The 13,029-nt window shown below is 47.4% G+C and overlaps 1 protein-coding gene across 3 annotated transcripts in view; it reads left to right on the forward strand.

Annotated features, from left to right (window-relative positions):
• Window positions 1–13,029, forward strand: part of LOC147737874 (uncharacterized) — a 180,076-nt gene that overhangs the window by 50,074 nt on the left and 116,973 nt on the right. The gene's annotated exons all lie outside the window — the stretch shown is intronic.

Below are 13,029 nucleotides of genomic sequence, written 5' to 3' on the forward strand. Positions count from 1 at the left end.
GTCGGTTTCTTCACTGTCAGCAATTTGGCTTCACATTGCAAGGGTAGAGTTTGAAGGACATTCTTCTCACTAGGATGCCCCTCTCGCGGGTATTCTCCTGCCACGAGATATACCGGAGGCCCTTTGAGTCAGGTTTCCACTAGGCCGGGTATTATTCCACAGCGTTGCTCCAACTCCACAGTCTGCGTGTGAATGGAGGAGACGATGAGGGTACTACCTCACAAAGTCCGTAGCTCCACCTGAAGGGTAGTTGTTGACTCCTTCCTTTGCGCACAAGTTCCTCTTCTCCCCGGGACGTGCAGGTGAGACGGCGATGGATCCATCTCTCGTGTCGGGACCCTCTGCCACTGGTGTCCCTGAGGCCTTTGCCCCTTGGATCTCCACGGGCTGGTGGGGATCGGTCAGTACTCCTTATTCAGGCCATCTGAGCTCCCTCCGCTTCCAGACTTCCGTTCAATCCCAAAGGTGGGTGTTGCCAATGGTCCGGCCTGTGCTCTCCTACCGTCCACGGGTCGTCGGGATCTCGTGAATGGGTAGCTGTTCTGTTCTTGGTGTTCTCCTGGACGTGTGGGTCACTGTACACGGTGTTGTGGTGTGTGTCACCTTTTCTTCTTCTTGTAGGTGTGTGGACTTGTTACACCTCTCTTCACCTTTTCCAGATGTTCCTGATGGCGTCGTGCCACATGACTTCTTCCTTCAGTTCTTTTCTTCATGGCATCGTGCCACTCATTCTCTCTTCTCCTTTTCGCAACCCAGTGCGGTCACCTTTCTTCCTTTGTCTTGCTGACTAGGCTTCGTCAAGCAGCGTGCACTCCGCCTGTTTCTGTCTGGTCTTGTCCTGTCATTAGGACACGGTCTTCTCTCCACTCTTCGGTGACTGGACCGGTCATTACGATCTTCTCTCTTGCCTCCTATTACTTCTTTTCTTGTAAGTGTTGCGTCCTTCTCTCCGGGTCTTCTTTCGGACATTCTCCTGATCTCTCAGTTGACGGACGTCTTACGGTAGGACATCTTCATCCTGACTTGGCAGAATTTCTTCTCTCTTCTGTGGCGACCATTTTGGGTGATCAGCTTTTGTTTGGGGGCCCCTCTGGCTTGTCGGATCATCCTTTTCTCTTGGGCGATCTTCTTTGCTACCAGATGGGGTGGACAGCTTCCTCTTCGTGAGTCTTCTCGCTATCCGCGATCGTTGGGATCGCTATTTGCTTCTGCTGCAGTGCTTTTTCGTTGGCGCAGTTTCGCCTGCGCTCTTCGTGTGCTCTGCTTGTTCCGGAGGGTTACTTCACCGCTCCATGGACCTTCTCCAGTGGATGCACTTCTCGTGCTCGCTTCCGGTGAGGCTCTTTAGCTTCTTGGGGCATTGACCGTGCTTGGTTGCTTTGCCTCCTTTTGGCTGCGGGGTAACTGTGTGTTACTCTTCCGTTGCACGTCAGTGTGCATTGCAGTGGCAAGTTCTGGCTTCACTTGGTACCGTCGTGATACATCTTCAGTGTAGCTTTGTTCCTTGCACTTTTAGTTTCTTTGGCGTTGTCGCTCTTCCACTTGCGTGTCGCACTTTTATTCTTCACACTTGGGTACTTGCCTCGCATGTCTTCTGGTGCTTCGGGTGTGGCTTCCTCTCTGTTAGGCGCTGTCCTGTACTGTCCGCGTCCGGGGTACACTTGCGCTCTTCCATCGGTTGCCTTTGGATCTTGCTGCTTGCGGTAGACGTTTCGGACTTTCCCTCGACGTCCAGCATGAGGTTGTCTGCTGCGGTTGCGGCAAGCACCTGTGGCCACAGGCGTCACTTCAGCAGGGGTGATGGGTCTCCGTCCGCGTCGCTGTAGGCTTGTTCTCCCTGTAGGCTGTCCCTTGTGCTTACTTGTGCTTGATTTATTCTTGTGGCTTCTTTTGGTGCACTGCTCACCAAAGTCCACTAGAGGGCAGTGTAGCTTGGGCTTTTCTTCAGCAGTGGCTTTCTCCTCTTGGGGACTATCTTTCCTGCTGTTCCTCTTGCAGCTTGTAGGACCTGCTGTTGCCATGGAGAGGGCAGGAGGGGAGGAGCTGGAGTCACTGCTGGGCAGAGGTAAGTCCCCTCTCTTTCCTTTCATGTAGGTGCGCAGTGATGCACTTTCTGTGCGTGTGTGGAGGGACAGCTTCTTTGCCCCTGCGGGGGTCCGGGCACATTCAAAAACGTACGTGGCATGGGACCCTCCAGCAGCCAGCACTGCCGCGCGCCACCTTCCTGTTCACTTCACTCGCGCTGGCCGCTTGCAGGCATTTCAGTACTTATGGTGCGAGGGGGGGGGGGGGGGCTGGGGGCCATGTCCGGTCGCTGAGGGCTCAGTTTGTTCTTTTCGCTCCCTGCCCGCGGCAGCCTCATTCCCTCCGCGCGGGCAGGGGAGCTGGGGGTCATGTTCCGACGGGCGAGGCAGTGTCTGCAGCGGGTGAGCTCCGCTTCGGTTTTGGTGTCCCGCAGCTCCTCCTTTGCAGTCTCTTCACCCCGTCGCCGCGCTTCACTCACTTTGCGCGGCGGGGGACGCTAGAAGCAGGCTGCGGGTGGGCTCCGCGAGTCGTGCTACATTACGGGCCGCAGCCTTTGGAATAGCGGGTAGACTCCGCTTTACTTTTCTCTTTTCAGTGCTTTCACCCTCGCCGCGGCCGCCTTTTAATTACACGGCCGAAGCGCAGGTAAGAGTCCCGCTTCTGTTAGACATTAGGATATAGCGAATGAATCACTGTGAGTGTTTGAAACTAAGATCAGCACGGGTATTTCTTCTGCTTTGGTTACAGCTACTGTGAGCATTCTACTTTCAAACTTCTCGACTCACCATCTACGAATTTTGATGACTTGTTGGTCCATTGGCTGAGGTAGGCTGTTGTACGCACTGGATTGTTGAGTCTCACATCATAATTATTTGTGGAACCCCTCCCTAAGCACCCGTTTTTATTTTTGCAGAACCACTTGGTCCTGAGGAGAACCCCCCTAACAAGCGGGGTTCGAAACGCGTAGACCACTCTACCCCGTATTTGGTCTTTATCTGTTGTGTTAAGGACTGAGCACCTTCACTTACTTTGAGAGAAAGATTTGTCCCGGTGTAAATACACAAAAAAGACTTTAAAACTGCATCATCCAAAGGGATTCTTTCCAATTTATTTTTGACCAATACGTGGTTTTATTTGTTTCTCTTGGTTTGTTGATCATGTTAGTATGTGTATGAATGTTTGTGTATGATTGGACGGCCATGTATGACTGAATGCTTGAAATACTTATGTTTTCCTTTTTTTCATTGTAATATGTATTGTATATATGAAAACTGTTGGCTTCTCCTTGCACTAAAAATTGTGTATTATACAAAGTAAAAAATAATTGCAAGAAAATAAATCTTGATACGTTGCTAAAGAAATTAAGCAGGTGGTTTTGCTTTTTTCAAAATCCCCCCCCCCCTTTTTGGTCAAAAGTTTCTCTCAGCATTGGCTTTTGTGTTCTAATAGTGAATTTTTGGCTCAGCCTTGCTGAGTTAGGGGCCAAGACCCGGTATTGTTTTTTGATTTAATTACACATGCGGCGCGGGGGGGGGGGACAACAGACGCTGCAGGCAGGCCGCGGGTGGGCTCCGCTGGCGCTGCATTGATTAAAGTTCATTTTCGCTGCCATGTCTGTGCGGGTGGGCACCGCGTCAGTTCACCATACGGGGGTCGCTTCATGCAGGCCGCGGGTGGGCTCCGCTGGCGCTGCATTGATTAAAGTTTATTTTCGGCTGCTTCACGCCCGGCGGGGCGCCTGACCATGCGGGTGGGCTCCGCTTATGTGCAGTCATAGGGGGATCGCTCCTGGCATACGCGACCCCCGGGGCCATTCGCAGTCCCTGGGCTCACCTCCGGCCTACGGGCCTATTTTCTCCTGCGGCCGTGGCGAGTGGGCTCCGCCCGGCCAGGACTCTTCTCCGGGGCACAATCGCGGCCGGTGCAGGTGGGCTCTGTCCGGTCCGCTTTTCTATGATTCGGCCCGGGGCACGGCACACGCCTCGCGGGCCTCTCGCTCTCGGGGGGATTGCTCATGGAAGCATTCTCCTTCTTTTCCCCCCAACGTTAATGCTGGTGCACGCATGGGCACCGGCTCCGCCTCGTCGCCATTGTCGCGTCGTGGGCTCTAGGCCCACATGGTAGAAATGAGTGCAACACTGACACCAGTTAGGTAGTGGGTTAGTGAGCCACGAGCACGTGCGCTCGGCTCCTTTTATTGACTGATGTCACGTGCCTCGTGACATCAGTGGTGGTTGGGTGTTTAGTGTAGGCTTTACAATATTAACCCTTAACAGTGTCAGCTAGGACACTACAGGCAGGAGGGGTCAGGGGGCTTGGCGCAGCAGCTCAGAAGCCTGGTAGCCACGTGGATTTAGACTTCAGTACTGAACATTGCATTTACTCAATACAAGCTTTCAAATTGCTAGAGGACAACTGCAAAGTACATTTAACAAGCATTTACAATGCAATGGTCTCGGCAATATTATAGGTAGAGCTATTGGCATTGCTTATTATTATTATTATTATTATTATTATTATTTTTCTTTTTTTTTTATCCCTAAGTAAATGTTATTGCCATTTCTATTGTCAATAGCTTAAGTGTTAGCATATGTGTTACATATTGCATTAGACATTTTGCATTAGCAGAGAGAGAGTGAGGTAGCGAGATAGAGAGGTATTGAAATAGAGAGTGAGTGATGTAGTGAGAGAGTGAGGTAGTGATCGAGAGTGATGTTGTGAGGTAGTGAGATAGAGAAAGATTGATGTATTGAAAGAGAGAGTGAAGTAGTGAGTGTTAGTGATGTTGTGAGGTATTACGATAGAAACAGTGATGTAGTGAGATAGTGAGGTAGTGAAAGAGAGTGAAAGTGACTTAGTGTATTTGAGAGTGAGGTAGTGAGAGAGTGAATTAGTAATTAAGAAAGAGAGAGTGAAGTTGTGAGGTAGTGAGAGAGTGATGTAGTTATTTTTTTTAGAGTGTGTGCTGATATAGTGAGGTAGTGAGAGTGAGATCGAAATAGATAGAGTGATGTAGTGATAGAGAGGTAGTGAGATAGAGAGAGAGTGAATTTTGAGTAGTGTGTTAGAGTGAGAGATAGTTACTGTTGTAGTGATTATGTGTTGCTGTGAGAAAGAGAGAGTTGAGTAGTGAGTTAGAGAGTTAGTGAGAGAGTGTAGTATAGTGAGAGAGTGTAGTATAGTGAGAGAGTGTAGTATAGTGAGAGAGTGTAGTATAGTGAGAGAGTGTAGTATAGTGAGAGAGTGTAGTATAGTGAGAGAGTGTCGTATAGTGAGAGAGTGTAGTATAGTGAGAGAGTGTAGTATAGTGAGAGAGTGTAGTATAGTGAGAGAGTGTAGTATTGTGAGAGAGTGTAGTATAGTGCGTGTAGTGTAGTGCGTGTAGTGTAGTGAGTGTAGTGTAGTGAGTGTAGTGTAGTGAGTGTAGTGTAGTGAGTGTAGTGTAGTGAGTGTAGTGTAGTGAGTGTAGTGGAGTGTAGTATAGTGAGTGTAGTATAGTGAGTGTAGTATAGTGAGTGTAGTATAGTGAGTGTAGTATAGTGAGTGTAGTGTAGTATAGTGAGTGTAGTGTAGTATAGTTAGTATAGTGAGTGTAGTGTAGTATAGTGAGTGTAGTGTAGTATAGTGAGTGTAGTGTAGTATAGTGAGTGTAGTGTAGTATAGTGAGTGTAGTGTAGTATAGTGAGTGTAGTGTAGTATAGTGAGTGTAGTGTAGTATAGTGAGAGATAGAGATGTAGTGAGTGTTAGTGAGAGAGTTAGGGAGAGAGAGAGTGACGTAGTGAGAGGTGTGGGGGGAAGAGAGTGGTGTGGGGGGAAGAGAGTGGTGTGGGGGAAGAGAGTGGTGTGGGGAAGAGAGTGGTGTGGGGAAGAGAGAAAGCAACACAGAAAGCAAACACAAAAAGAGAGAATCTAAGCAAAAAAATACTAAGTGGCTTACCTGCTGGTCCACAGACTCGTTCGGAATAACTCTAGGAAACAGATTATGCTGCGGAGGAGTCGAGCGCTGCCAGCTGATGAGAAGGCAGAGAGACGTGTCTCCCTGAGGACTGCGGAGCTGACTCCCTCTCTCCCCGACCCCCCTCTCTCTCCTCCGCACATCATAATGTGCACTGGATCCAAAATGGCACACAGGCAGCCCAGAGCCCGGCGTTGATCTCTTAAAGTGCACCCAGACTCAGAAGCACACGGGGGACGGTGCCGAAGGCGTGTCGGGACCAAGTGAGTCTCCGATAAGTAGCAGAGCGGTACTGGAAAGTGAACGGCACAAACGAAATGGCGGCCGCAAACATGCAAACATTTTCGGATTCGGGGGCGTGTTTTGGCATTCTGAGTGACGTCACAGGTGCCAAGAACGCCAAAAACAAGCCCCCGAATCCGAAAGAGACGGGGCTTGATTTGAGTGACGCCTGTCTCCTCCAATGGCTGGCTTCCGTTTAGGAAGCCGGCCAATGGAGGAGAGATGGAGGAGAGAGGCGGGTTCAAGCCCCATACTCAAAAACATTAATTCTCCGACCGGAGACTGCGCAAGCGCAGCCTTTAGGTCCTCGACCTAAAAAGCTGTATGACACAACCAGCACTGACCGTGTCCTAGCACTTTTTCTTTTTACTTTCATCCATGCTGCATTGAAGTCAGTTCTGTTGTACAATATGTTTAAAAAAAACATTGAGAAATCCAATATATTTGCATAGGAGAGACCTGTTGACTTGCCAATGCTTGCTTATAGGTTCGAGGGATATATCTGGCCCTAGGGACACTCCACACACTTCCTGAAGACAGAGGATGCTCCTCCTACCCCTGGCACATCCCCGCGCTTTTATCAGCATATAGAGTTCGGTGCCTAACTCCTTCTGTGGCAACAAATATTTTCAGTTGGTGACCAGTCAACCAGATCATCAGTATTTGCTGCTCCTCCTTGCAGAGCTTGTAATGGACGAAGGAAAAATGTTCCTTTGCTAAATGAAGTCTGTTTATTTTTCAAAATTCGGATTTGCAAATACCCCACAGACACGAATCCGGAGAACATTTCTGACTTCACTGCAATTTAATCCTTTAAAGTCTGGCCCATACCTTTTTGTATTACAAATATCTCAAAAACTATCAAAGGGATTTACACCAAACCACAAAAGGATCTATTAGGGGTAAAGTTCCTTTTTTGCCAATAAATTCCAGTCAGCAGTGGAGAGCAAAAGTTCCTACAGCAGCTACAATGTAAAAACATTTCCTAACCCTCTTTTGCTTTTCGGGCCCTAGACAGATCTGCTCAAAACTTGGCATGCCCATGCTTAGCTAGATTGGGACAGCAAAAGAAAAGGAGAGCAGGCGAGAGAGAGAAAGAGAGAGCCAGAGGTCGAGTATTGGTTTTATACTTTTAAAATCAATTCTTTGAAATATTTAAGTCTGAAAATAGAAATAAAGCGAATCACAGAAGAATGGGTACATTTTTATAACGTGTTGACTGTCTTTTTTCTTTGTTTTTCGACGGGTGCCTATAACCTGATTTAGATTTTGTCACACAGGGTTTTCGGTCACAACAGTGACGGATATATCCCGTCCCCCGAAATCTAAATCAGGCGCTATCTCATAGGTGCTCCTTTTATCCCGTGCTCCCTCTTCTCCTTACCATCCCAAAACATTTTGCAGGTAACACTGTATTAAAAATAAAACTCTGTCTTTCACGATTCATAGAATACAAAATTATTTTCCAGGTGGGTATCATGTCGCCGATTTGGCAAACATGAGAAAAAAGCTCTCCCCGTCAATGTGAGCATGCTGCTGTGTTAATTAAAAATATCGCCAAGCGGCCCTGGTGACTAGAGGTGAGAGGATGGAGTAAAATAGAGTGTAAAATGTATTCCGTGTGTTGTGTTTCACGAATGTGTAGCGAGTTATGCAGGAACATGTATTTCAACACGTCCCTATGCTAAAACTCAAAACAGGGTTTGGCAAAAATTCTTTGTGTGGAAAAAAGTTAACCGCTCGAGCTGCATTTCTGAGGAAAAGCTCATACAATTCTGAAGTATTGAAAATAGTGTGCAGTAGCAATGTAGTGTAAAAAGAAACACGAGTTTGGAATAATGGGATTCACAACGTTCTATTAGACAACATGTGGTACAGAGACATGAGGGAGGTTGGAAGAAAGGTCACAAATGAATCCTGCTTTGTATGTGCTCACATTCAACACGCTGTAAGTAATGTAATGTAATGTAAGGGGTTATTTATACCGCGCAACTATCGCTCCAAGGAGCATCTTGGCGCCCACTTGTTTGGCTGATCAGATAGAATTCTTACACTAGGGATCTGGCAGTGGTGTCAGATAGAGTAAAGATCCAGGTTTTTAGTTGTTTCCTGAATTCAGTTTCTCTATCCAAGGCTCTTATGTGGGGGGGGGAGTGTGTTCCAGGCTTTTGTGCCTAGCACCGCAAGGGACTTGCCCCCGCGGGTCTTGAGCCTGAATGATTGAACTGCCAGAAGATTGGCGATAGTCGAGCGGAGAGTTCGAGTTGGATGGTATCTGATGAATTTTTCCCGCAAATACAACGGTCCTAGTTTATGTATTGCCCTAAACGTGATGAGCAAGATTTTAAATAGAATTCTTTTAATGATAGGTAGCCAATGTAAAGTCTTGAGGGCTTCCGTCGCTGATGATCTCCTGGGCCACTTTAATACAAGTTTGGCCGCCGAGTTCTGCACCATTTGGAGCCTATAGGTAACCTCCTTGTTGGTACCTGCATATAGTCCATTACAATAATCAAGGTGGGATGTGACCAGTGCGACCACTACTGTTTTCCTGGCCTCCAAGGGAACGAGGTCGAAGAACTTTCTCAAGCTCTTTATAACACCAAAGCACGTACCTGCCACTTTCAGTGCCTGCTGTTTAAAGGACAAATTCCAATCAAAGGTCACTCCCAGATTGCGGGCCGTGGTGGCAGTATTGGGTGGTATTTCTGCTTTCTCAGGCCACCACAGTCTGGGTATGAATTCATTGTTTGGGCCCAACACTAGTTTTAATTCGAACCTGAAGTACGGCACCTCCATCCTCATGGACATCTATTGGATCTGCGGAAAAAAACTCTATCTGCAGGTGCCTCCCCACTGGCAAGGACTTTGTTCCATCGTGACGATGCATGAACTGCATCTGGTTGACCCAGCAGCTAACATTTCTCACATTCATACCCACCCAATGACAGATGATGTCACTCTGCTCCACCACCAGAAAAAGAAAGTCAAGAACTATTTCTCACATGGCCCATTTCAGGGCATTCCACAAGAATTCCGAATTTTCAACTATGCTCGCTGGCTCCAAGTGACCAGGTACGAGCTGATGCAGCTTGTCAACAACATCCGTGATGGGTTCAACGCTGTGAAAGAAGAACTACGACCTTTGAGACTCATGGTTCTGAAACATCACTATGTTTTGGACCAGTTAATTGCGATGAATAGTGGTGGATGCGCAAAAGTGGGAAAGTCGTCCTTCTGTGTCTTCATTTTGGCCAATGGTGCGGACAATGGAACACTTACAAAGGCCATTGAGGACTTGGACAATTTGGGGAGACAGATGCCTGAGGATGGAAGTGCAAAAGCAGATGTTTTTTGGACTGGATGCCTTCATGGCTATCTGCAGTACTAAAATTTATAGAGCTTATATTATGTGTGCTTGTAATGATGTATTGCGGAACACAGATTATGCTGTATTGTGTTAAGAGATTGAGATATAAGGTAGTTGAGATGAACTATGAAGACTCAGGAGAATACACAGGAATACGCACGGGACAAGGGGAAGGGGAAGAGTTAGCAATGTTAAACATAGTAGAACTTACCATCCCTGACTCACGCACTTTACAGGTTCTTCTGGATAATAACTACCAGGCCCAGGTTCATAGTGGCCCACCACTTCCCTTAGGGAGAGACTTGGTACATCCTCACGAAACGATGTGCAACAAACTAGGGGGGCCACATGAGGGCTTAGCAACTGCCCCGAACACTGAAGAGCCGCCTCTTCATGACCCACAATGGCCACTACCCCCGGCATAGGCTAAAAATGAATGCGGATCAAATGATGTTCAATGATATTCAATAATATGAATAAGAGGAGGGAATGAGAGAGGGGAAGATTTTACTATGTAGATACCCTGGGACATTCTTATCGCTTAGCCAGCATTAACCCCTGTGTAGGCCCTGCTGCTAGAAAGTTATAGGCCTCAGTTACATTGACCAGAGAGCTGCCGTTTTCTCTTTGTTTAAGCAGAGAGCAGGTCTGACCCAGGCTTCACCGAGCTCCACTTCTGCAAAGCTCAGCACTCCTATTTAGGCCCCCACCCTACGGTGTGCTGAGTTCGCGAACGCTAACGTCCAAGTTCCCTTCTTATATTTCAACACACCCCGGAGCACCACCTAAGGCTTTGAATGAGGAAAAGGGAAGTGCCAGCCACAGCTGCGATAGTCTTGTGTGATAAATGGGGCTACAGGAATCGCAGACTGGCACATAGACGCATAAAATAAAATCCTTTTGTGCAATAACACTTTTCTGCCGTCCATGCACAATTTATGACAAGCTTCCAGTCAACAAGGCGCAACCCTTAGTCTAGACAAGTGTACGAGTCGCATCTACGGGAAGAGGGCTACTTTTGAGCGTACGGATGGGAAGGGCGCGGGCCAGGCTGTAAGTAACGAAGGAAAGGGTATGTGGTACGAGAGGGCAAGATGATGTTGCTATACACTTATAGCCACCTTGAAACCTATGAAAAGGAGGTTCACAAAGACCTCTTTGAATTACTCCTCCTGAGTGAGTTCTTCCCGTGGGTTATTCGAGAACTCATGTATTTAGTACATGTACTTTGATTGTGATGCTTTAGGTTATATTCTGTCTTATGTAATGTTACATTTGAAATGTTGCCTTTGCTAGATATTCTGTTAATCTTGCTTTTTCCTCACTATATTTGAAGAGTTTATGTTCTATTTTAGGGACTTCTCACTTATAGGCAAATGTGAGTATTTTCCTATGCAACATGTACTTTGCTTTTAGGTCGAGGTAATATCCGGTCTGCCGAAGGCAGAACCGGAAGTACAGAGATTTAATGTTTCTTAGTGTGGACTATTTGTCCCGCCTCTGTTTTTGCCTCTCTCCCATTGGCTGGCTTCCTAAACGGAGGCCAGCCATTGGAGGAGAGAGCTGTCCCTCCGAATAGGCTCCGTTCTTTTCGGATTTAGAGGTGTGTTCGGTGTTCTTTTTTCCACTTTTAGGCCACGCCCATTCTGAGAACACCAAACACACCCCCAATCCGAAAAATTTGGAACGTTCTGCAGCCGCCATTTTCTTTCCCCCCGCAGTGAAGGTGAGCCTCGAGCCTCTGCCCCGTTTGTGCCGTTTTCAGTGCTCCTGCACCTCTGTTAGTGCCGTTGTTCTAGCTTTCCTTTATTTATTTAATTCACCGGGAGCCGGCCGTCTCTCCAGCAGTGGGCTTTCCGCGAGAGGGCCTCGCTGGGGGCAGTCATGCAGCGAGTCGAGCGGCAGAGGCAGGGGGCTCCTTTGCCTCTCTCCGCTTCGATAACCTGGCCCTGCGCGCACTGCCGGTTTTGTGTATTTATTGGAAAGTTTATCCGAGCGCTCAGAAGTGTGACTTGACTTCTAGGCGCAGCCGAGCATCTCTTGGTGGCTTTACCCCCAAGTATTGTCTATCCCTTCCTGAACCTTCGTGGTGATGGAACATGATACCTGGTTCGAACCAATTCCATTTTATGGAATAAACCCTTTATAAACTCAGATGCCACGGACTCTGCCTCTCATTTTTCGATTGAGTTAATTTATTGAACTTTACCGCATATAAATTCAGCATAGGTAAATCTTTATTTACCACAGCATCAAGAGTCTTTGTTTTCTTTAATTTTTGCTGTTTCTCAATAGTTAATTGCCTTGTTTGTGACATTAGAGATCCGATGTCTGAGACAGAGGGAAACTTCCGGCGCAGTTCGTTCCATAGCGCTGATCTTATTTTATTGAAAGGATCACCATCTAATTCTGAATTAGAGGTGGAAAGCCTTGTGTCGATGCGTGAAAACATATCCTCTGCATCCTCTCCAATCAGGGAGGTGAAAAGGCTTTTCATATCCAAAATAGCCAATGACACACCTGTAGTGTCATTTTCAAAGGCTTGTATCCACTTTCCCGCACCCTCTGTGAGGGGTGGGAGTTCTTTCTTCATATTTTCTTTGTCCGTTAGGGACCGACATAGGGGAGTCATTGACCTCTTCGGACGGCAGGGGCAGCTGGTGTGTTACCCCTGTGGGTCTTGTGTTACCATACCTGCGTGCGTATTTCTGCCAGACCCTTAGGCCTTGGCACATGTAGGTGTAGTTCCAATCGTCATTTCCTGCCTCCTGCAAGATACATTCTTCAGCAGTGGCCATTTGCTCTGACTTAAAAGATCCATCTCGGGGCCAGACATTCTTTTGAGGTGCATTAGCCTTTGTCCAGCCTGCCAAGTTATCTGAGAATGGATCGACATAATAGTCAGACCCTTCTCCAAGTACTACTATATCAATTGGCGTCAGACCATTGGTCAATGGTGGTCTTGGCCTGTAAAGGGCAATGTTTTTCAGTTCTCTAGATTTCGCTATGCGCAGGCGTGCTGTACCTGATGCTTCATATTCCTGTGGGATGTTCTCAGGTCGCCCATCGTTACCTAATACTGTAACTTTTTTATCTCTGTTCTTTTCTGTCTATTCCTCTTTTGTGCCAGTTCGAGCATTTTTGTCATGTCCAAATTATCTTGCTCTAGCTGTGGTCTCTCTAGCCTACGCGGTGTAACTACTGGAGGTGATGCCTGAAGTACAGACGTAGGTGGTGGTGTCACCTGAGTGTTATAATTAATGACTGTAGACGGAGCTTGGGGTATACTTAAGTGGGCTGTGAGAGAAGTTGCTGTGTTGCTCTGTGGTGGGGCTGCACTTTGTGTTTCCTGATGTAAGTCTATCCATGGCCCTTGCTGTGGCATGATAGTTGTTA

Source organism: Lissotriton vulgaris, chromosome 1_1 (genome assembly GCF_964263255.1).
Source record: "Lissotriton vulgaris chromosome 1_1, aLisVul1.2, whole genome shotgun sequence".
Taxonomy (NCBI): Eukaryota; Metazoa; Chordata; class Amphibia; order Caudata; family Salamandridae; genus Lissotriton; species Lissotriton vulgaris.